Genomic DNA, 23,240 nt, shown 5'->3' with positions numbered 1-23,240 from the left:
GGGACCCATACAATGCTGCAGTATAGGGGCTGGGGAGACCGGAGCCTTCCTGGCTACCGGGGCCCATCTCCAACAGGAGTTAATCCACCCGGGAAGCCTGGAGCAGCCTTAACTTCTGCAAGCTTTCCTCCTGCCTGCACGCTTGGGGCTGCAGCCTTCAGCCCCAGCGCAAACACCAGGTCTTGGTTAGTGAAATAATCCTTTGAATTCGAGCAGCTCCCATTTCACAGAACAACACAGCTGTTCACTTCCCTGCACGCATTTTTACAGTGAGTTCTTCCCTCCTCTCACCCTCCCTCAGATTTTTCTGCCTTTTGCTCCTAAAGTTCAAATAAACGCATTTTCAGGATGGTAGTTGTAACTTTATCCCTTACTTTTCATTTTCCTTTTTTCAGACCAGTGTTTTAAGGCTCTCCAACTTTAGAAACCTTGCAGACACAAGACTTGCTGCATTGCCATGGCCCTTAGCCACCACTTTGTTTAACACAGAGAAAAAATCAAAATTCAAAAGGCAGTTCAACAGGCTTGACGTTATGGCTATAGCAACACAAGGAAAGACAAAAGATCCCTCAGTCCAAACCCTCCAACGCCCCTCAGGTCTCTCTCATGTTTTGCAGTACCTCCCTCATCTCAGTCCCAAAGTTTCCTTCATTACACATGAATTTCCTGCTCCTCCTCACCTCCAATTGTCTTGATTTCTGCTGGAAAGGGGAAAAAAAAAAATCACCCATGAGGGCTTATTTTACAACACAAGCACGGATCTCCTTGCCTGGCTGGGGCTGTATCTCTGCTGCACATGGCTCACGTCTGGCAGGCGGGAAGGAGCTGCGTGCGGGGCGGCTGTACGTCCTCCCCACACGAAACAAATCCAATCCTGAACAAAACCGATGTTTACAACACACGCGTGTGCACGTGTAGCCCCAAAACATGAATCAAAGGCCCGAACATGCCTCCCGGAGAGCTGACCTCCCTGCAGCAGTGTTTCCAGGAGGCAAAGCCAGCAGACATTAAATCTTCCAGGCAGTTTTTACACGTGGATTTGATCCTCAAACACGGCGCTTGTCAGAGATTGGATTTCACTGTGGCTATTCCTCGAGGTCCCCATTTCGGCCAGTTCCCGGTGGCCCTCGCCGCTATGCAAACCCTCCTGCTCTCGCAGGCAGACAAGGGACAGGGTATTTCCACCTATGCACGGACACTGGCTGGCACAGAGAGCTCTGGGAAAGGACTGTGTGATGCATCCCGGCGATATCCCTGGGGAGGCTGGTCCTACCCCAAGAAAAATAGCAATTTTCCCCTTTCCAGGCCAGAGCGTATTGAAATATCTGCCCTTAGGGGAGGCTTTTAAAAATCAGGATTTTCTTTCCTACTCCTTCACTGAAGGAGATCAGGGGCAGAAGATACCCCACATCCCCCTCCTGCTCCAGAGGCTCAAAAGCTCCCAATTCCCAGCACAGCCCATTTGGCGACCACAGGGAAAGACGGATAGATGGGGATGTGCAAACTACCCAGATCCTGTAACAGAGCATAAGGAGAAGCTGCCTCTTGCTTCCTTAAGTAAAGTTTTAATTTACGCTGATCTCTGGGGAGAGAAGGAGGTTATTGAATCCATAGGAAGCAGCAGGGAATGAACCAAGTGACCCTGAGGCCAGGCACAAGCAACCAAGATTCCCAAGGGTTACAAAGCTGTGGGGACAGACCGGCACCAGATTTGCTGTGGATTTTTTTCATCCCCTGCTCTGGACTCACACACATTTCCCTTGTGCTGCCTTACAGAGCAAACAAATGTCATTTCTTTGGGAAAACTGGAAAGACTATTTTCTTGCCAACCCTTCCCCCTCTCCGAATCCTCCCCCCTTTGCAGCTTGCAGAAAAGTGCCCCTAATCTCCAAATTCTCTCTCTACCTGCAGCAAGAGCTGAAACCCTACCCGTCCCCTCCCCCAGCCCTCCAACCGCACTAATCCATCAAATTCCCTGGCCTTGCAGCCCACCCCCAGCCCCCGACAGCAGCAATCCTGGCACCAGATGTCCACTGACAAAGGCAGCGCCAAGCATCAAAAAGTAATCGCCCCATCACCCCTGTCCCGATGGGGCCCCTGGGCAAAAAGCGAGTTCAAAGCGCAACAACCCAGCATCCTTCTGCAACCGAGCATCCTTCTGCTGCTGTATGCCCTGGGCACCAGCGCACCGGAGAGGGGACACGGTGACAAAACTCAAACTACAGCTGAGCCCACCGAAGGGTTACAATTCCCCCTCTTGGATCAGGGATTTAAAACAGGGGTCACTGATAGAAAATAAAAGGGATTTTATTTAAAAAAAAAAAATCAAAACCCAAGCAAGACATCTGTGCTCTGTCCACACGACGGCTGAAGCAGCATTAGCAACGACTTTGTTTAAATATGACTGTTGCAAACCTCTTCCCGGCATCCTCCTCACGGCCTGCCAGAAGGATTTTGCTAGCCAAACCACGCTCCAGATTAGCCATCTGGACTATCCGTATCTGCTAAACCTGACCGCAAAACCGGCCTTTAAGACAACACACCCATTTCCAGGGATTTTTTCATAGAAAGAAAAGCAGAGGGGGGGATATCTCCACTCCACATCCTCAGTAACTTTTCAAATGCACTGATTTCCCACCCTTTCTTCCCTTTTTCTTCTGTTTGTGGGGGTTTGGTACTATTGCTTCCGGTATTAGGGCATGCTACTTACATCAGCCTTCTCTGTCAAGTCCCGCTGGGCAGTTTACAGTCTCAACCCCCATCCTTATTTCACAAATGCAATTTCAAGCTTTCCCACATTTCCCGCAGAGAAACGGGAGAAGCAACGTGCCAGCAGGCACAGACTGTCCCAACACCACACAGGAGGGACAGGCTGTGCATGCAAAAGCCCCGCCTGAAACCCGTCCCGAAAAAAACTGTGTTAATGGAGCCAGCCCAAGAGCAAAACCCAGCTCCCTGCCGAATGAGAGCAACGCCCCATTTCTAGAAATAATTAATTGCAACAACCTCTCCGGTCGGCTTTTGAAACGGCTCCAGCTAATCGTTTCCCTGATTTGTACGGGCGCTGCACGATGAGCATCTCTCCTCCCTCCCACACCCCGAGCATCCCTGCGCCGTGGGGACAGCCCCTGCCCTCCCCAGTCACCCACGCTCCCACCTCCTCCGCAGGCAGGGACCTTACGCGACAAATCCTCGCAAGGCTCGAGGTGCCGAGGCTTGGGGGAAATTTGAATTGTCATTTTCCCTGTTACACCCGGGTTTAGTGCTGCTGTTACAGCATCATTTTATTTATGGCATTACTTCTGTCATTATAACGATCCTACATAAATTCCACATACCGATTCCATAACAATACTTGCTGCTATTATAATAATGATCCCATCTGAATGGCACAGGTGCCATTATCAGAAAATCTGTTTGTAATAGAGAATCAACTGTAAAAAGAGGCATTACGCCCAAATGAACTATTTAAGAATTACCATAAACAGGGGGCTAGGCTCAATTCCCTTGGCTGCAACGCTCTGCTTCCTGCCTTACCGTAAATAGAGAGCAAGTCAAAATTAGCAGGTAAGTCATCCTGCGACTTGGGAGCTGATGCTGAAACCAAGCACCATGTGGCTTCCTCACATGAATAAAACCTACCTCCACACAGATTCTAATAAAGAATTTTTGCAACGCACTTGCTAAGTGATAATGAGAGCACTAATCGGCACATGGAGAAATTGAAACACACCCTTACAAACCCATAAAGGAGAGTTATCTGTAAATAGAAAGGAAGGGCAGAAGAGCTTCTTTAAAAACCCAAACTCACCCAAGCATACATGAGCTCACGCAAAATTAAGGCGGCAGTCACATCAGAAATGACTGAAGATGCATAGGAAAAATAAAGGTGTTGTAGGGTTCAGTTTGGTAGATCTCCATCCCTGCATCAGCCCATGCACGTTCACAGCTCCCAGGTGCCTCCTGATTCAGAAGGTTTCACCTACCGCAACAGTTATTACTCCTACAAAATAGTTCTGGAAGGGCAGCTACTCCTTCAAAGAGAGCTTCTAACAGATGTTTTCCCACCGTCAGCATTTGAACAAACACAGTGTCTCACACCTTCCACGGTCCCTAATTTTACCAGTTCATTCATCACACCTGCAAACGCAGCATGAAATAAATTCAAATGTAACAAGATTACGCTTCCCCAGTGCCACAGGATGCGCTGCAAGCTCTGCCGAGTCCGACAGCAAAGCCTTGCATGGGAACAAAACATACCTGGGGTTCAAAATCTCTTCAAACAGAGGGCAGAGGATGGCTTGGGGGGAGTGGTAATGGGATTGAGTGCCTTTCATCTCCAGGTGACTGGTTAAAAATTCAGCCCAGGTGAGCAGCATCTACAAAGTCGTTACTACACAAGGGCTGCACAGAAGCCAACATGAAATGAGTAGTGGCTTCAATCCAGCTCTTTGCGGACCGGTGTCAGACAACTTGTCACTCCTATACCTGGCACCACAGGGCAGCCTCTGAAAAGGCACCAAGGACGGGATCATGCAATCTCGATTCTCTTCTTTACACGTAGCCGGGTGACACCGGCACTGCTGCTCTTTTTTGGCCTGCGCCCACACGCAGCAGACAGGGACACTCGAGCAGAAATCAGAGATACCGGGTCTATTCCTGGCATCGCTGCTGACCTGCTGCGGGAGCCTGGGCAAGCCTCGCTACTGCTTCTGCCTCATCTCTTTTTGGCTGAACAATTCAACCCATGGCACTTCAGCGCTTTTCACTGGTCGACCCTAAAACACTTTACGGAAAGGAGTTACGCATCGCTATTCCCATTTTACAGACAAGGAAGCTAGCAGATTGCCATTTCCCCAAGGCTGTTTTTCTGGCACGCTCCTTAGAGATTAAATCTAGTGAAATAGCTCTGCCGTACAAGAATCTGTACCCACAGGCCAGATTCAACAGTGAGGGTAAAGAGGGTGTTTGAAACTTGCTGTGATCAAGGTTAAGAAACATAATAAAACACCATACCCTGCTTTTCCAGCTCTGCAGGGTAATGAGGGATTTCCTCATATACCTGCTGCAACTGTCACCTTTGCAGGAATTTAGTACCTGATACTAAATTCACTCTCTGTCTGCACACAGAACCTTTAGACGGTTTATTTTGGTACCTCCACCTCCCAAAAAAATGATATGCATTTCTTCCAAGTCAAAGGCGTAATTGGGCCTTGTCTGGTTTCTACGCCTTTGAAAAATCACTGCTTTGCCTTTTGGCTGCAGGAGGAGGTTGCAGAGCAGCAGGACCACAAAGCAGGAGCCCTGACACTCCCCCACTCCCACTCTGACTGGCAGAAAGATTTGGAACAAGCGTCCGCACTTCTCCTGGAGGTGATGTACCTCCTTCTGCACCAGGGATCAACGACATGCTCCCAAGATGACAAAAGATACCGATACCTTCTCTTCTACTTGGCAGGTTCTTGGAGCAATAACATGAAAGGATGGCGAGCGTTACGGTTTTTACTCCAGGGTCGAAAAGCAAAAGAGGAAAGTGCAGCTCCAGAGCTGCCGTCCTCTGCGGACCCCTCCTCCAGCTCAGTCCCAGGTGCAGGACCACCTCATTTAGCCGGAGCTGCCATCTGAGCGAGCCTTACTCACCGTCTTCGAGCCCACATCCCAACACACTCCTCCACAAGAAGTGAGAGGGCGGCCTGAAAGGCACCAATCAACGCCAGACGCTCATTACGTTAGAGAAAACGCAAATCACGAAGAAACTGTTAAAATAGCTCAATTAGCTCAAATGCAGATTTTTCACTTCCTCCTTTTTGGTGGAAAAAAACCCAAACCCCAACCAACAGTGTAAATCTGTAAATAAATATTAGCCCTGTAAAATACCAGGGCTGACAAACACCTCTGCAGCCAGAAACAGACCAGTGGTGGATTACAGACATGCACCCAACGAACACTGAGCCAGTTAGGAGAGAAGAAAAATTTCTCAGTGCAGGTGGCTTGTTATTCTCAGAAAGTCTCTTTTCAGCAGATGTTCCTCTGTTCTGTGTGTGGCGATCCCAGTGCACTTGAATTTGTGATTTCTCCTCCGCTAAGTGATGTTTTCAGGAAAAGGGAAATGAAAGGATAGCGAGATGCAGCTATACAAAGCACAGGCTAAAGAATCCTCTTTTTTTTAAGAAAGGAACCATAATGTTAATGTTTGAAACTGCTTTTCATATATAGTAATGATCAGCTTAATCTTTACATTTTTTTCCTTAACTGCAGGAGAGTTCTCCGCCAACGAACAATATAAATTTAAATTTAATTTCAAGTGTTCCTTTAACTGCCTCGAGTCAGACCAGCTGCTGCGAATTCAAAGTTAGAGCCTTGGCGTAAAAGTTACCTGCAACATAAAAGTATTTTGTCTTTGCCAGAGCGAGAGACAAATCATAAAGGGATAAAATATGGCCATTTCTCAGGAAAGTTCCAGCTACACAGCTCCCGTAACAAAACGGAGCATTTTTTTCCCCTTTTATGTTTCTAAAATTACACATTTTAGACAAATCTGCATCTCGAGCTTGAGCAGTAGTATAATGGCTAGCAAGCAAGTCATATAAAACCAAGAAAGCGAGCTGCATTTTAATCCTGGGAACCGAGCGCAGAAGTTGTGCAATGTTCACAGTGAATAAATTTTGTACGTTACTCAAACGCCCAAAGCCCGTGTCCTGCCCCGAGCTGCAGAGAGCATCGCGCAGGCGACTGCTGCGGACCTGGGCTGCCTTTTACTCATTAAAAAATAAAAGGTGCTTCCAGTACGGGAAAAACCCAATGTAGTAAAAGGGGTAATTTGGAGAAAAGGGTGAGCTGGAGAGCCGGCCCTTTGTAATGCAGGCGAGCGCTGCCAGCATGATTGGGGGGGGGGGGGGGGGGCTGGATGCGGTTTTTACACTTTTGTCTTGTTTTGCAGCAAAACGCTTCCTTAAGCTGGAGAAAAAGGGAGAGAAGGAGGTGTGGGGGGATGTCCCCTTCCCAACTTCCAAACGCCGCCGCCCCAGCCAGCGCTCCCCTTCCATCTGAGCAACGCTCCTCAGATAAAGCCCGGCCACGAAAAGCTGTGGTAAAACGGGTATTTTAACGCTTATCCGTCAGCGGGAGCCAAGCCGGCGGCAGGCAGCCCCCCTCCCCGGTCACCCCCAGACCCCCACGGCCCCGGTTCCTCCGAGCCGCGGGCCCGTCCCACACACGACGCCGGGAAGACCCGGCCGCGCTGGATGCTCCCCAGAGGAAAGTGCTACCGGTGGAGCTGAGGGGGTAAATGTTGTTTCTCCTTCTTAAAAAGAGGTAAAACGAAAAAAAAAAGTTTTTAAATCAAACCGCCTGTCTCGAGTCTCGTCTCGGTGCCCGAGGGGCTGCGGGAAGGGTGTGGGGCGAGGAGAACCCCTCGGCGCCCCCGGGGACGAGGGGGATTGTCGGGGCGCGGGGCAAGGGCGAGGCACTTACCGGGAGGGGAACCGGCCGTCCCACCCGCGCCGCCCTCGGCACGGCGGCCCGCGGCGCCTACGGGCCCACGGGCGCCGCGACCCCGCTGAGGAGCCCGCCGCGGCCCGGGCGGAGGGAGGCGGAGCCGGGGCGGGGCCGGGCCGCGGGGCTCAACCCGATCGGGGGAGCGGGAGGCTTGAGGCGGGCGGGGGGGGGGGGGACACACACATCAGCGGCGGGAGGCCCCGGGCGGGGGAGCGCCGCGGCCCGCCAGGCCTCGCCTGCGCCCCCCGCCTCAGGGCGCCCGGCCGCGGGGGTCCCTCACAGCCCGGTCCCGGATTCCTCCTCCCCCGGTGGCCCTGGAGCGGAGGCTTTGGGGTGCCCCCCCCCCCCCCCCCCGCGCCTGGCCCTGGGGTCAGCCCAGCCTGGTCATTCAGGGTCCCCACGGGTCCCTTTGGGTCCCCTCACACGCAGCCCTCTCCCCACAACTCGCGCGGTACTCCCCAAAAGAAAAAGCAAAAGCCCCCCCTCGCCCACCCGTGCCAGGGGAGCACCGCTGCTCCCCCCAGCCCACCCGGCCACGCCGCCATGAACTCGTCCCCCGCAGGGCGGCCGCTCGCTGGCAGCGCTTGCCCGAAGGGGGAAACTGAGGCACGGCAGCCGGCGCGCGCACCCCGTCCCCTCCAGCCAGCAGCCCCTGGGGTCTTCCCTCAGCAGATCCCACCGGAGCAGGAGCCGGGGCTCCTCTCGAGCCCCCCAAACCCCAGCCAGAGCGGGAAAACCCTGGACACGGGGCAGCTTTGAGTGGTCCCACGCCAGCCCGGTGCAGAGAGCTGGAGGGGTGCAGCTGGGATAACCCCCACCTTGACATTTTTGGTGATGCAAAGCCCAGCGCCACACTCATCGGGTCCTTGCTATGATCAGATAAACCCTCACCTCCAAACACTTTTTAAAAAAAAAAAAAAAAAAAAAAAGGAAAGAAAACCCAACGACAAAAGCCACAACCTTCTTCATTTATTTTTCATGGAGCTCCACAGACGTGCAAAGCTCTTGCAGCCATCTGTAAAGAGAGAAGGTAATTCCTAGCCTGAGGACTTTATAGTTTAAATAAGACATAAACGCAGCAAGAGAGGACAGCGGAGAGAAAGGCGAGAGAGGGTGTGCAACAAAAGGGTTTCTTCAGAGAGAGATTAGGGTATTATGATTGCTACATATACATCTTTGCATTGACTCTATATAGGATTTCAGAGTAGCTCTCTTATCTCTGGACAGGAACAAAACACTCTGTACTTGCTCTTTTCCAAATCATACCAAGAAACTGGAACCAAACAAACCCCCCCAAACAAAATCACAACAACAAAATTCCTTCCCTCCCCTCTCGATTTTGCCTATTTATTTTTTTTTCACACAGAGAGATATTTTGCCTTTTTTTTTTTTTTTTTTGAAAGCTCGGGGTTGAAAAATCCTCGGTCATTTGGGAATTCTCTGAGCCAGCGACCGTAGCGAGGCTGAGCGCAGAGAGGCTCTTGGCAGGCCCCAGCGCGGAGAGGGCTGCACTGGAGCATGTGCCTGGGAGAAGGGGGGGATGCGGGGGGCAAAGGAGGCCACATACATTTTTAGAAGAAAAAAAAAAAAATAAAAAAAGAGAAGGGGGAAAAAAAAAAAGCGTCACCGAGGCCTGCCTGGTGTGCACGCCAGCTCTGGGGGCTGGGAGCGGGGGAGCGCGGGGAGGAGAAAGGCTGGGTGGATGGAAGTGAGGATCCAGATTGAAAACAGATGGGATTTTTCTTGCCAACCTGACATCCGAGACCGCGGGAGGCGGGGTAAAACTTCCCCTTCAGAGAGGCTGGCAGCCAAGAGATATGGGGGGGGGGGAGTCCGAAAAATCCCAGTTTGGTTTAAAATCCCTTCTCGTTCCCTCTCGCTGGGGCTCCCTGGACGGCAGAGATGAGCCCACTGGAGCTGGGTTGTTTTTAATACTTTGAGAGGTTTGATTTTACCATTAAGTGTCTGATTCATCTGTTCCTGCCTGCTGGAGCTAAGCCCAGCCTGGCAGTTAATGCTTGCCCTAGGAGACATTTTAGGGGCATTTTGCACCCACACAGATCCCTCTGCATATGCACACGAGGGAAACCCGCGTACGTGCACAGAAATAACCCCGTGCGCACCTTCGCCTTCCCACACAGCATGCTGCGGCCAGCGTCAACCTGCAGCTAAACACCGGCCACAACCTCCACCCAGGGACGAGCTGGGATGCGGCAAACCCGTGCTCGAGTGCGGCTGCAAAGATCCACATTTCCAGGTAAAGGAGGCACATAAACCATGGGAGGACCTCACATCTCTCAGCCCTGGGCACCTGAGCCGGTAACCTCCAGCAGCCCAAGCTGCCCAGGTTTGAAGAAGCTGCAAACAAATGATGCAACAGCCCTGAAGTGACTTAGCGGTGATTCACCCAGGAGTCAATTTGTGGCTGGTTTGGGGCAGGGCTGAAGCGGTTCCCACTCTGGGTCACACCTCCCGCTTTGCCCCTCCGTCCACACACCCCACGCTTTGATGCCAGAGGGACCAACCGGCGCAAATCCCACTCGGTCTGCAACAGAGGTGGCAGAGGGGTCCCCCGGTGACATGGGGACGCAGGGGCCACACGAGTCACCGTGCCGAGTGCTGCATTTTGGGATAAAGATCGCCGCAGGACAGCAAAAGGCTCCGGGTGTGCACAAGCCGCTACCCGACGTGCATCAAACGATTGGCAAAGCCGCCCCTCCAGCAGAGCACGGGCATCCTCCCCGGCCTGGCAGGGATGTGGGGTCCATGCCACCCCCCCCCCCCCCACCTCGGGATTTCACAGCTACTTTACAAACCAGAAAAAAAAAGTTAATGGTGCGAGCTTGACCACATATTTTCCAGGGGCTCTGGGAGACCGGCTCTCCGCAAGGCAGCTAACACACACTCTTTTCATTCAGAGCTTTAAATACCCAATTGTGTCTGTTTTCAGCACGCTCATTTTTAGCATTTTAATGATATGGTCCCCGGCTCTGGCCCTCCTTGGATTGGTCACAGCGTGGGGTTTTTTTTTTCTTTTTTTCTACCCCCCCCCCCTTCTTTTTAAGATCTTGCAGAGCGAAAGGGGAAGGGGGTTAGCAAGAGGTCACACATTTCTCCTAACCCAAGTGTTTTTCCAGCAGGCAGGGGGTCCTGCCAGGGACAAAGACAAACCAGCCCCTTCGGCTGCCTGTTGGCTGCGACCGCTGCACCTTCCGCTGCGGGTCCTCAGCGCAGGCGTGGGACGGGCGCGCTGCCCTGGCCGGAGCGTTCCGGGAAGGTGCGTGACCCGGGCACGCTTCCCACGAGAGGCGGCGGGCAGCAGCACCGGTCCCCACACCCTGGCAGAGCCAAAACCTTGCTTACCGTGACCAGCCCTAGAAGAAAGGGTTTGGGATTTCCCACCGCAGTCGCTTTCCCTTCTTCCCCTGTAGTCAGAGCCTTCCTCAGGCCCCACGGATCGGATTTTGCTTGGCTGTTCTGCTCTGCTCGTGGCTGGGCAGAAGACCCCATCCGCAAGCAGGACCTGGCACGGAGCGTGGATCGCAGCGCAGGCACAGTGCCTGCTCTCAACCCGGCTCTCAACTCCCTGGGTGCCTGCACCCGCCTCACGTCCCCTGATTCGTGCCCTTGGCCTGTTGAGCAGGTCCGCTTTTTCCACTGGAAAGCTCCCAAAGAGGCTTCAGGCATGTTAGAGCACAGCTCAAAGCCTCCACCGGGAACTACAGGGAGCCCTGAGGCTCAAAGGCAGCGTGGGACCCCCAAAGCCCCGCACCCGGACATGGCAGAGCCACCCTGGATGTAGCACTGCACCGTGCCACCTCCCTGACACAAAGCAGACATAAACCAACATGGCAGCTGCCACTTTCAAATATCCAGCTGCAAAAAAGCCCAGCTTTGGCCACTGCCTCCAGAGCCACTAGCTACACTGCCCGGAGAGTCCGTGGAGGGATGCTGGCTTGGCTCCGGGTGCATAAAGGTCAGTTTGGCTCTGCATCACGGGCAGCCGTCATGGCACCGACACAGCAAAGCTGCTTCAGGTCCAGCTTCAGCATCTTCACCCGGCTCTGCCCCTAAATCAGCTGGAGAGCTCTGTGCAGGCCCTGGTTATGCAAACTGCCGATAGAGCCAAGGAGGCAGCAGAAGACTCACAGCTGCACCAGAGAGGAACCAAAGGTGCAGGTCCTGCACCATGTTACCACCATCCCTTAGCAAACATCCACATTTCCCCCCTTCCCCAAGCACACTCAGCCCTACTTGCTTTTGCATGTGCCACTGTGACCAGATTCTTGGCCCAGAGCAGCCCCGAGGGATGTCCTTTCCTCCTGTCCCCCCACCCCACATCAATATTCAGCGTTTTCCCCATTCCCTTTCCCCCAGCTCTCCAAATACATCACGTCCCTATTAACCATCCTTCACAGGGCACTTCAACATGAGACGCTCAGTGGATATTATTTTTTTTTCCGCCAAGTAATATCGAAATGATATTTATTAAATTTGCTCTCTAAGTCCCTCAATCTGCTCCATAATACAGTGAATCTGTGAGGTGGTTTCACTGATCCCGCCTCAATGAGACCAGATTAACGCAGATGATCCCGGCTTTGCAGCTCCCTCGTCCCAGGGAGGGTCAGAGGTTGTGCAGAAAGGCAAAACCCGCTGGCAGTGCCGGTGTGGCTGAGCCGGAGGAAATCACGTGGGCTCTGAAAATGATTTCCGAGGTTAACTCCAGGTGGGAAGGAGGGAGCACTCAGCATGGACACACAGCAACTTTTAAGTCTTCGGAAAACCCGTTTGGCTGTTTATTTCAGCTTCTCTTGCTCTTATCTCCCTCCTTAAGCGCATTGATTGCACCTGCCCCCACCCCGCTCCCCAGCAAGAAGCCCATTAAATCTAAAGTTAGCTCCAGAAAGGTTCATCAGATCCATTATCTCTGCATTCAGCTAAATTATGAAAATCATTAAGATAAGGAGGCATGGAGCCTATTAGTTTCCTGAAGAGGATGCTTTACAATTTTTTTCCTTCTGCTTCCACATTTAATTACCTTAAGTTTCACAGTATTTAATTCCATTTATTAAACCTTTAATACGTAGAAACAAAACAACAACAACAAAACCACTGCTGGTCGCCTTTAGGAAGGGTGTAGAGTCAGGGTACAGAGCAGCATCTGCCTTCCCCATCCCCTTCCCCACTCGGGATGCGGAGAGGCCCCGATCCTGCGGCCGTGCATGGACACTTGCAGCTGAGCTGGAGCTGCACTCATGCGGGATGCATCCATTAATTAAAAAATAAGGATGTGGCCTGGGGTCCATGCAAAAGGAAAGGGAGCAGCGCCAGCCTAGGGTCCTCCTGCGGGCTCCCCCAAGCCAGGCTGGTCCCCGAGCCAACTGCCAGGAGCTTTGCTACAACCTGGGGGGATGACACAAAAAGCAGTAGGGTTGTGGGAACTCTATTTTTATTTTATTTTTTTTTTTCTAAAATTGCAGAAGCACAGTTTAATCCACAATGCCACCACACATGCAAAGCCCCAGCACTCCCACAGGTATGTACACAGGGATCCTTGCTCAGTTATTGGTGTTATTTGTTGGACGGATGCTATTTTAGGAAACTGATAGCAAGCCTATGGAAACAGCAAAACCCCCACATGCTTCAAGCAAGGTCAATCTGAAGCATTAGCGTCTCTCTGGCTGCATTTTGCCTTCCCAGAGATGCTATTTAGCAATCTTGGTTACTATTAGAGCAGCATCTAAAACTCCCTTATCCTGTAATGCTGAACAAGCCGTAACTCTCACGCCAGGCCATCTCTTTGCCATGTAAACAGGACAGAGACCAAAGAGTAAAAACAAAACCAGAGGCACAGCCAGGGAAGAGCTGGGTGCAGGGTCACCCACCATGCCACACGTGTGCAGGGGAAGATGCCAAGCCCAAGCCCAGCTCACTGAGACCACGGCACAAGGGCTGCAGATCCACATCCCTGTGAGCACACAGACAATTACGTTCCCACGTACAGCATCTCCAAACACCTCCTTGCAGCAGATTTCAACATTTGACAATTCATGGACCACTAAAACTTTTCCTGAGAAGCTGTGGACATTCAAGGATGCCCTTATGAGCCGTTCACAGACCCTTTTCTCCAGCGCTTGCAAGGCACGGTTTGCAAACTCCGCTGCCTTCAAGGCTTGTCTCATCACGTATCCAAACAGGGCCCCATGGCTCCAAGCGGTGCAGTTTCTTCCCATCGACATCTTTTACAGGATTAAACCTCAAACTTGGCCTGCATTTTGCATTTGGTTTTTAAATCAGGAATCATTCTGGAAAAGTAGCACCAGGAAGAAAAAACAACTTGCTAAAGTGTTCCCCAGCAGCATATCCACATACTTTAATATAAAAAAGCTGCTGCTAATTTAAAAAACAAATGTTTAAGCAATCAAGCATGTTTATTTAATTTGTCCTTTCTGTGCCAGAGAAGGCCCAAGCCATTCGCAGTGGCTGCCACGCAGCGTTATCAAGAGCATTCATGGTGAGGACCCTGCACGTTGGGATGGGAGCAGCTTGCAGCCCCAATGCAACCCACCCCTTGAAAGGGAGGTCAGCTCCTGCCGACACTCAAGAGAGGGTCCCTTGGGACAGTCCAGCCTCAGACCCACCACCCCGAGATGAAAACAGACATCTAGAGCCTAAGGACAGGACTTAGGATTCAACCCATTCCTTGTATCCAGCATGAACCAGATCATCTCTCTTTTCCTCCAAGAGCAGTGAAATTTTAGTTCATTTGCCATCACTGCAGACTAGTGTTTTTTCACTAAAAAGACCATGTATTGCTCTGCTTGCAAAGACGGTGCAGGATGCACAGAGACAGGTACAGGGGAACCCGGAGCCCCAAAATGAACCCAGCTGGAAAGGGGCAGCTGCTGCCTCGCCATGGTGAGATGCCACTGACCATCGGTCCTTGCCATCCATGGGCTCCCAGGAGCTCAACACCAGCATCTTAAAAATACAACTTGCACTCTATTTCTTTAAATGCTCTGAACACAGACCAACTCTTGGTTTAAATATTCATTGGGGCCGTGATGGGACCCGTGAGCCATCCAGTAAGTGGGTTGGGAGCTTCATCCACCGCCATGGAGCACACCTTCAGCTCGAGGGCCACTTCGTACCACCTTACGGCCACGTTCCCCAATTAACGCCAGCCACAGAGCCTGCATCTCTTACGGCAACAGTAAACTCAAAAGGGACTTTCCCCCCCTTTCTCCCAAAGCCTCGCCAGCAGTGAGCTAAATCCAGATCTGCTCTTCACACCCACCCACGAGCTGGGGCAACCAGCAAAGATTCATTAGCAGGAGGAGCCGTGTTCCTCTTGCTTTGAACATGAAAGCAGCCTGAAGGGGGGTATTTTGTGGGGGAGGATAATATTCATCACAAAAAAACCCAAAACATGGAGCAGCAAACACTGCCTTCAGCCTCCCTGATGCCAAAAGGGCTCTTGTGGACAAGGTTAAGGATTGGGCATTAGTCAGGGGGGGGGGGGGGGGGGGGGGGGGGGGGGGGGGAGAAAGGTTTTTCTTCTCAAGACATCTCTCAAGAGACCTCTGTCCACTCGAGCTGCAGGATATCAGCGTTCACCTGCTCAGCTTTCCCTCTGGCCTCCACACTGGCGTATTTGGGGCTGGCTCTTACCCTCACGGCCATTTAACCTGCTGTTTACATAGTTAATATTCCAATGAGGCAATGCAAGACACACACAGCACTAAACCCATAAACAAACAGCCCCGTTTCCCAGCTGGACAAACCCTCCATCTCTCTTGACACGAGATCCTGCACTGTTACCACCTTTGGCATGAAATATTCCTGAAATGAGTTGGCCGGGAGGAAAGTTCTCGGGAGACCCAATGGCAGCAGCTGGATAGCAGCACCCAAAAACTGCAACGAGCTGCGGGAGGTCCCTGCTGCAAGGCTGCAGGAGGAACATTTTGGATGCCACTGAACACAGGGGGCTGGGGAGGGGAGATAACACATTGGGTGTCCACAGGGGTTTGCTCTGCATTCCCGGCAGCGGGAATGCTCCTTCAGCCTTCCTACACCAATAACTCTTCTATCAAGAGATGCTAGATGCTCCCATGATGCAGTGTTTTATTCTCAATGTCAGAAGCCAAGTGTTTTTTTGGTTTACCTTTGAAGGGCAAACTTAGTAGCCAATAGCCCTAAGGAGCCAGGTAGTGTTGGCTGCTTCTTTGAGCAAGCTATCAGTAGCCCAAGGAAAGCCTGGTTTTCTCAAGTTCATGGTTGTCATGTGAAAACCTCGTGGATTCACAATGAGTTGAGTCCTGGGCTCCCGATGAAGGATAGCTCTACATGTGCCCATTTCACAGATGAGAATGTTCAGGAATGAACTGGAAAAACAACAGTCCCATGGTCTGCAGCGAAGCCGGGAATGGAGCCTGCTCCCGATCATCCTTCCTCCAACAGTCACCACCACATGTGGCTGTTTCCACCAGGCACACACCAGGAGCAGTTTCTCCTGAAAAGCTTCTAAAGGCTCAAATTCACCAAGAAATGAGCAATAACCACAGGACAGTGACTCCATGGATAATCCAGATTTCTGGTGGATCCCAAAACACCTAAAAGGACCCAATTCTCAGAGCACGAGCAAGTCTCCAGAGAGGTTGGAGAGCTCCGTGCTGCTCTTCCCAACACTGGAAAAGCTCAGACCTGGACTGCAGATCAGTATCTCCTTTCCCACCACGGCAATGTCAGGAACGGCGATGCCTCGGAGAGGGAGCGGGAGCGCAGGAGTGTGAGTGAACCCGTTGTAAGCAGGAACTCAATTTTGCCCATCATTATCGTTGGCTTTAACAAATAGCTTCTGGGGATGGCAGGTACTTTATTAATTTTTCCCCTGTGCAGCATGCAGGATGATTGAAGAAATCACTGGCCTGTTGATTTGTTTGCCTCCCTGGCCCAAAATAACTAGCTATTTATTTTTAAACAGCAGGATGCATCAAATCCTCAAATCAAGGCAATGGAGACGGGAGGACGTGCCACACGCATCCATGGCACCAGTGCCTGGGCAGAAGGTTTCAGCCCCTTTCTCCACACTGGGAAAAAGCCAGGTCCAAGTCTCCCACTCGCACTTCAGACACGGGAAAACTGAATAAAGGGATTTTCCACCCCATTGGGTTTCTTCTGGCAGCCACATTACTGGTGACCCCACTGGACTTGTTGCCCACCGTGCCTGAGCTTTGGTCTGTGTGAAGACCAGGGAGCATTTGGGCACCTCAGTCTCAAATACAGTTCCTGGCCTTGGACTTTGCTGCGCATCCCTGATGCGTGAGGTGGTGGGGATATTCTGGGTGATGTTAGGACAGAGAAAACTGCAACGTGCACATTGGGAACCAAATAATCTTGGAAGGTGCTTCTCTCTCTAACAGTTCTCCTGCAAAAGCACAGCCACAGGAGATACCAGGCACAGGCTCATGGTGCTGCAGCACCTTGCTGAATCCTCCAACACCCTTCCAACACCTAAGCAAGACATCTGCCATGTCCCTTAGCCCTCCTGGAGCCCTCTGAAGCTGGCAGCAAGCTGTAGCCAGCTCGGGCACCCATGTCCCCAGTGGAGCTAGAGCTCCTCTCCTGTCCCAGCGGCCGCAGTCGCTCGTGCAGGAGGATTCAGGATTTGTGTTTTGCCCTCCCATGGGATTACTCCAGGAGTGCAGGAAATGCCCAAAGCAGCAGCTGATGCACAAGGACTCATGCGACCAAAAAACCAGGGTTAATCAGCCCTCCTGAGGAAACACCACTGGGGCTGTTAACTGGGTGTTTTGGCGGTGATCTCCCGGCAGGGCTGGGCGGGCGGGAGGGAGCACCCAGTCCAATGACATCTGCGGGACAGGACATCTCCTGCACAGCTCTGCTTTGTAAAGACATCCCTCAGGGGAAGGAGTTTCTCAAGTCACACAACCCCAGCAGAAATTGCGCAAGGCAGCTTCGATATCCCCATCCTATAGGCCCCCACAGATGACCTTTTTGTGTATTTTTTTTAAGCATCATCTCCATTCTTTGTGGTTACTGAGAGTGTTTTCCATATGAGCAGCACTGGAGAGTTCCAGAGCCTGCAGCCATCCCACACCAGAGCCTGCTGAGCAGCCAAGTGAGACCTGCAAAACCCCAACGCAGGCTGCAAGCTGCCACGAGGACCACGTGGGCAGTAATGGATCTACCAAGGACTTACGACAAAACCACTGCCGGGGAAAGGCAAGGCTTAAAAAGACGGCGCAGACGAAGGGAGCTGCAGCAGCAACGTGCCACAGCTGAGGGGATGGAGGGACAGAGAGCGAGAGCAGCCGGCTCCAGCGCTGCCAGCATCGCCAGGCTGCTGCAGGGTCCCCAAAGACCCAAGGCAGTGACGGCTGCTGCCCGCAACAGTTCAGCAAGGAGCTGGCTCTCCCCATGCACGCTCGCCCGCCTGCTTCACGGAGAGCCTTTTCTATTTGTTTTCTTTCTTTTTTCTTAATTTAGAAAAAAGGAAAAGGGGAGGGAAGCAACTCTGCAATTCTCCAGGGACCCAGGACTCCTCGTGCCCATCCCCAGAGCAAAGTCAAACTGCACGAAGTCTGAACAGAGCTCTCCAACAGAGCCCAAAAGCAGAAGAAATGACCTCCCCCTGCACACACGCTTCCTCCCGCTCCCCAGGGACAGCAGAATGGACCCGGGGGTGCATCTTCTACCTGCCACACACAAGCACCATAAATAACGTGATATGCAGCACGCTATTATAAAAGCGGGTCCTGTGCAACTGTCCACCACACGTCGAGTCATGCCAGGCAGCGGCACAGGCAGGTGCCTGCCTCCCCCTCGGCGAACGAAGCCTCTGCTCTGTGCAAACACGACGGGCTCGTGCTCAGGGCCGCGCACGTCGAGCTTGGCAGCTACGCGCGGCCACAAAGGCGGCGCTGCCCTGTCCAAACACGCCCGGGCGTGGGCTGCGGTTTGTGCAGCGGAGTCATTTGCATTGATCTTGCTTTGCCACTGCAGCGTGCTGGGGTAAATCAGCATACGGTAGCATCACCTAATTGATGGAGGTAGGTAAAGACTCTGCTTTCCTGGCGTGGGAGAGAGAAACAACAACTGCAACTTTGACCAGGCGAGGTTGCAGCACCGGTAGCTCAGCTGTCCCATGTCTGATGCAAAGACCCATCTCTTCCAAAAAGACCTCCACAAACGCACTGCTGAAAACGCAGCAAATATTACACACTGCTGCATAACACCACTCCCTCCTCCTCCTTCCTCCTCCTCACCTCCCCACATCCCAGCCACGCTTTGCCTCCCCTTCCCACCCTGTCCCATCAGCCGCCAGCCACAGAGGGGACCTGCCAGCTGACAGATGAACCTTCAGGTTAACAAATCCAATTTGTCGGACACAAAAAGCCAAAGCATTTCATTTCTGCTGGCTTTTGCTTTATGAAATTGCTCAGACATTCAAGACGTGAAATGTCACCGTGTCACTCGGTGGCAGCTGAGGGCACGGAGCTGGAAAGGTCGGGAGAAGCTCTCCGAGAGCTACCCCTGCTTAGCTTGAAGGGAAAGGGGACGGGGCAGACGGGGCCACCATCATCGCTTGGGGACAAGGGGGCCATCAGCCCACACCTCCCCCCAGCTGCAAGCCCAGTGCTCCCAGTCCCACGAGGTCTCAGCAGAGCGCAGAGGGACGTTAACAACCAGTGCTAGAGCACGAGCACCCACTCGTGACTGCAGACAAGCCCCTTTTGTTCTCCTTGGCTCCAAATCCTCCACCACAGTCACCTCGACTCAGGGGCCAGCTGGAACCATCACATTTCCCTGAGCTTCCCCTGCTCTCTCTGACCACCCCAGGGAACGGAGGGCTTGTTCTGCTCTTGTGCTCACCCGAGACTAAAAAAAAAACACAGCCACAACGCTTAGCCAAGCCCTTGCATCCAAAAACCACGTATAACCAACACGCACGGTGGCAGATCGGCCCCAACAGCTGAGAAAGAGCAGTGCTGCCAGCTGCCCCACAACAGGGTGGAAAATCCACTGTAAATCCCTCCCCAGAGAAGGGCAGGAGTTTGCACCCCTAAAGGGTTTGGCTGTGGGACAGCATTTGCTCAGAGCCTGCCAGCAACGCCCCAAGCAGCTCCCTCTGCCCCAGCAGAGACAGAGACCGGTTCTCGGGTGCCTCACAGCCCCCAGGACACCGCTCCATTTTACTGCAAACGGTAAAAGCAACAACAAACAAAGCCAAAGGGTTTTTTGTAGGGCCGTTTGGGCAGGACACAGCATCGGAGGCACCGCAGAGCCCATCTGTATCCCACCAGGAGCAGGGAAAGCTCTGGCCGGTGCCGGTGAACGACGCAACGGCGCTTTGCTGCAACCTCTACCTCCCCTGAGCTGGGTCTCGGAACAGGGATGTCCAGAAGGGTTTCTGCTGCGTTATCCCGCAAGCGGTGCTCAGGGCACCCTGCCTCTAAACCAGAGGGACCCAAAAGCTGCGTCAGCACAGCAGGAGCCGGTCACAGAGGCCATGGGCAGAGACAGGGCTGCGTTCCCCGCCGGGTCACGCTGCAGGGCAGGGAGCGAGTGCTGCAGCTCCCGGGCACCCCTCCAGCCGGGAGGGAACCCGAGACCTCCCCTCACGGGTGAATTTACTGCTGGGAACATACAGTTACAGATCGGCCAATGCTGGAGGCGAAGCAGAACAGGACACCCCGCGGCACAAAGCCCAGCTATGCAAGTTATGAAAGCGCCTGAAAACGAAAATGGTTGGTGTCCATTTGTCCCCAGGGCCAGAGCTTTGCTGCAGACACCGCTCCAGTTGCGTGTTTAATTGCAAGAGTCTGGGGAGAAGATGAGCTGCTGCAGGTTTCTGTGCGTCATCTTCAGCCTTATCTCAGGGCTGGAGCCTCCCCGTACGTTGCAAGGCTGATGCTGGCCCAAAAGGCATCTCTGCTCACACACACCCACGGGGGGTCAACAGCCAAGGTCAGCTGCAGCATCTCCCATCCCTTCCCACCAGTCTGCACGCAGGAGGTTACAGGGATGTCAGTCACACTGTTGGTCCAAATCTCAGGCTCTGTGCAACGTCCAAAGCGCAACGACGCGATGCAACGCGGGAGCCCGTGCTGAGATTTCACAGTCCCGTCCCAAAATGCCAAACCCCCATCCCAGAGCAGCAGGTACCAGGTGGGAGAGCAAAACCTGCTTCCCACACCAGCCTGCCATGCTCCCTGGATGATTCCTGGTCCCAGCAGCAAGAAGGGCTGCTGGCTTCTCTGACCAAGAAGATGCAGAGCAGGGATGCTGCTCCAGTTTGCTTCTGGGGAACAGGGAAAAACAGAAACCAAGAGAAGCACTGCCAGAAGGGCCTGATCCAGGCAGCAGCGGGCACTGCCAGACCCCAGGAGTGGAGAACAGGGAGACACTACTTTGGTCAACCTCGGCTGAGCAGAGGCCGCCTGCTCTCTGCCTGTTGCTGCAGCACCCGCAGGAGACGTGCCACGAGCATCTGCAGAGGTGAGATGGAGCCTGGACTCTCCCGCGGCAGCAGGGAGCTCCCACTCCCATGTCACGGGGCTCCGCCAAAGCTTTTGTGCGTCCTCCTGGGAGGGGGGGGCGGCCGCAGCACAGAGCCCCGCCGGGAAGAACGGCACAGCCGGAGAGGGGGCAGCTGGCACCGAGCTGAGCAGCAGGGCTGCGCACCCCCTCCGCCGCCGAGCCGCACGGGCTGTTCCCGCAGCCGGTGTCCCTTCCACCGCCTCCTTCCCGGCGGCATCCCCCACGCGCCCGTCTGCTGCCGCCCGCTCCGTCTGCCCCCGCGCCAAGTGCTCCTGGCTCATCCCATCCTGCCTGCCCCAGAGCCTTCTCCAAGAGCAGGAAAACCTTCCCCGGAGCGGTGCTGCTTGGCAGCGACATGGGTTTTCCCAGCTCTTGCCCATTTGTGCCAAAGCACGCTTCGAGAGACTCAACGGCGAGCAAGTGCGCGCTCATGGCATCAGCCGACTGCAAGCACGAGCGTGCCAAAGGGTCCCTCTGTCCCATGCTCTCCTGCTCCCGCTATCCACATCCAGAGGCTGCAACTGTAAGAGAAGCCAAGAGATGCAGGTACAGACAGAAAGGGATGGACAGACAGTACTCCGTTTGATGCCACCGCTTTCAGCGCTACCTTGACAGAGGGCACTGAGAAAGCAGTACAGCCATCTTGTGACTTAAAAAAGCCCAAGCCTGGCAATTATTACATAGATTTCAGGATATAGGGGTTTTTTCCCTCTCCTAAAAGAATAATCAGAAAAAAAGTGGGTTTAAAATAAAGTGACTTCCAAAGAAAAATCCAAGTTGAAAGTCTCGCTTTAATTTTATTCCAAAGAATAAAGCATGCTACAGAGCGTTCTGGGGGCCCAATATGAGTCCAGCATCACAAGCTCCTCTGATATTTCCTAGGAAAACCTGCAATCAAGTCACCTGTAAACACTCCTCATGAGAAGGTTTAGAGGGCTAGGAGGAGAGCAAGGCTCTCCAGGGCAAGCACCACCTGAGACACTGCCAGACAGCCCCTGCCTCGAGAGCATCTGTTCTGCATGAGTCAGGACGGAGGATGAAAAATTGAGGCACCGATAAGGGATACAACTCACTCGAAGACATTGGAAAAAGTCAAGGGTAAGCCAAGAACAAAGCATCAGGCTGGGAGATCCAGTTACGAGACAACACAGCCTAATTACAGCCTGGCTCTGGGTGGTTTTTAAGAGCGAAATACAAGCCTGTGTGCTCCATGGACTCCAGCGGCCAGGCCAGCGCTGGGGACGGCGGATCCAGGTCCCCTTTGGGGACAGCCTTCTGCAAAGTGTTTTGCAAAAAGGCTCTGGGCAAGACCTGAAGCTCTTCTCCCCTGGCTTCCCATCTCATCGCTCCGCACAGGCTACGCTGGCAACACGAAGCGTTCGACAAGCTCACCCCTTCGAGGAGGCACCCGAAGACGGCGCAGACGTGACCTGCCTGCGTCCCCCTCTTCACCGGTCCTGTCCCCCAGCTCCCCTAGACACCGAGGAGAGACCCAAACCATGTCACCCGTCCTTGATAAGGGGGGACAGCCCAGTAGCTAAAGCACAGGACGAGGTAGGATGTTGGGGACGATGTCCCAGGTGGGTCCTCGCGCGCAGCTCCGCGCACACACCTAGACTGGGAAGACCCCTGCCAGCCGCAAACACAACTCCAAGCATGAAAACTCCATCTCCTCTCTTCATCCCCTTGTCGCTGCTCCTCACCCAGCCCAAAATCCAGCCCCTTGCCAGGCCGGGCACAAGCCATAGGCCCACAGCACCCATCTGGGCACCCACCTGAGCCCCTACAACCCACGCAGCACATTCCCCAAGGCAGCCGGGATGAAAAGCCTTAGCTGCAAGGGCTATTCAATATTTTATGCCCTTCCTCTCTTACTTCCAAGAAACACTTTAGCTCCTCCCCACCTCCCTACTTTTCCTCTTTTCAAAGCAGCCGTGCACCTATTTTTAGGTCAGCACATCTTGGGTCTGCTGGATGGGTGCTGTCCCCCGCACCACCTCTGATGGGAGCAGAAGCAAAGGGATGCTCACGCCCTCCGCACTGCTGGGGCAGCTGCTCAGCCCAGGGATATTCAAGCTGCTCTGCAGAGGAAGAAATGGATGAATAAAGCATTGAAGCTGTAGTCCTGCTGTTTGCAGCTCGGGAGCAGATGCTGAGAGGTCCGTGGTTGCTCTCAAAAC

At 53.3% G+C, this 23,240-nt stretch overlaps 1 protein-coding gene across 22 annotated transcripts in view; it reads right to left on the bottom strand.

The window, feature by feature from the left end:
• The window catches only part of PTPRS (protein tyrosine phosphatase receptor type S), a 164,825-nt gene that overhangs the window by 130,454 nt on the left and 11,131 nt on the right, over nucleotides 1-23,240 (bottom strand). Inside the window, exon 1 of one of the 22 annotated variants that reach the window (XM_030031770.2) lies at nucleotides 7,474-7,591. The exons of the other annotated variants lie outside the window; for them this stretch is intronic. The gene's annotated coding sequence lies outside the window, so the exon portion shown is untranslated. Of the gene's footprint in view, nucleotides 1-7,473; nucleotides 7,592-23,240 lie in introns of those variants that run through there. 22 annotated transcript variants of the gene reach the window in all.

Source organism: Aquila chrysaetos, chromosome 12 (assembly GCF_900496995.4).
Source record: "Aquila chrysaetos chrysaetos chromosome 12, bAquChr1.4, whole genome shotgun sequence".
NCBI lineage: Eukaryota > Metazoa > Chordata > Aves > Accipitriformes > Accipitridae > Aquila > Aquila chrysaetos.
Note: the sequence above shows the minus strand (reverse complement) of the source record. Positions and strands in the feature narration are given on the sequence as shown.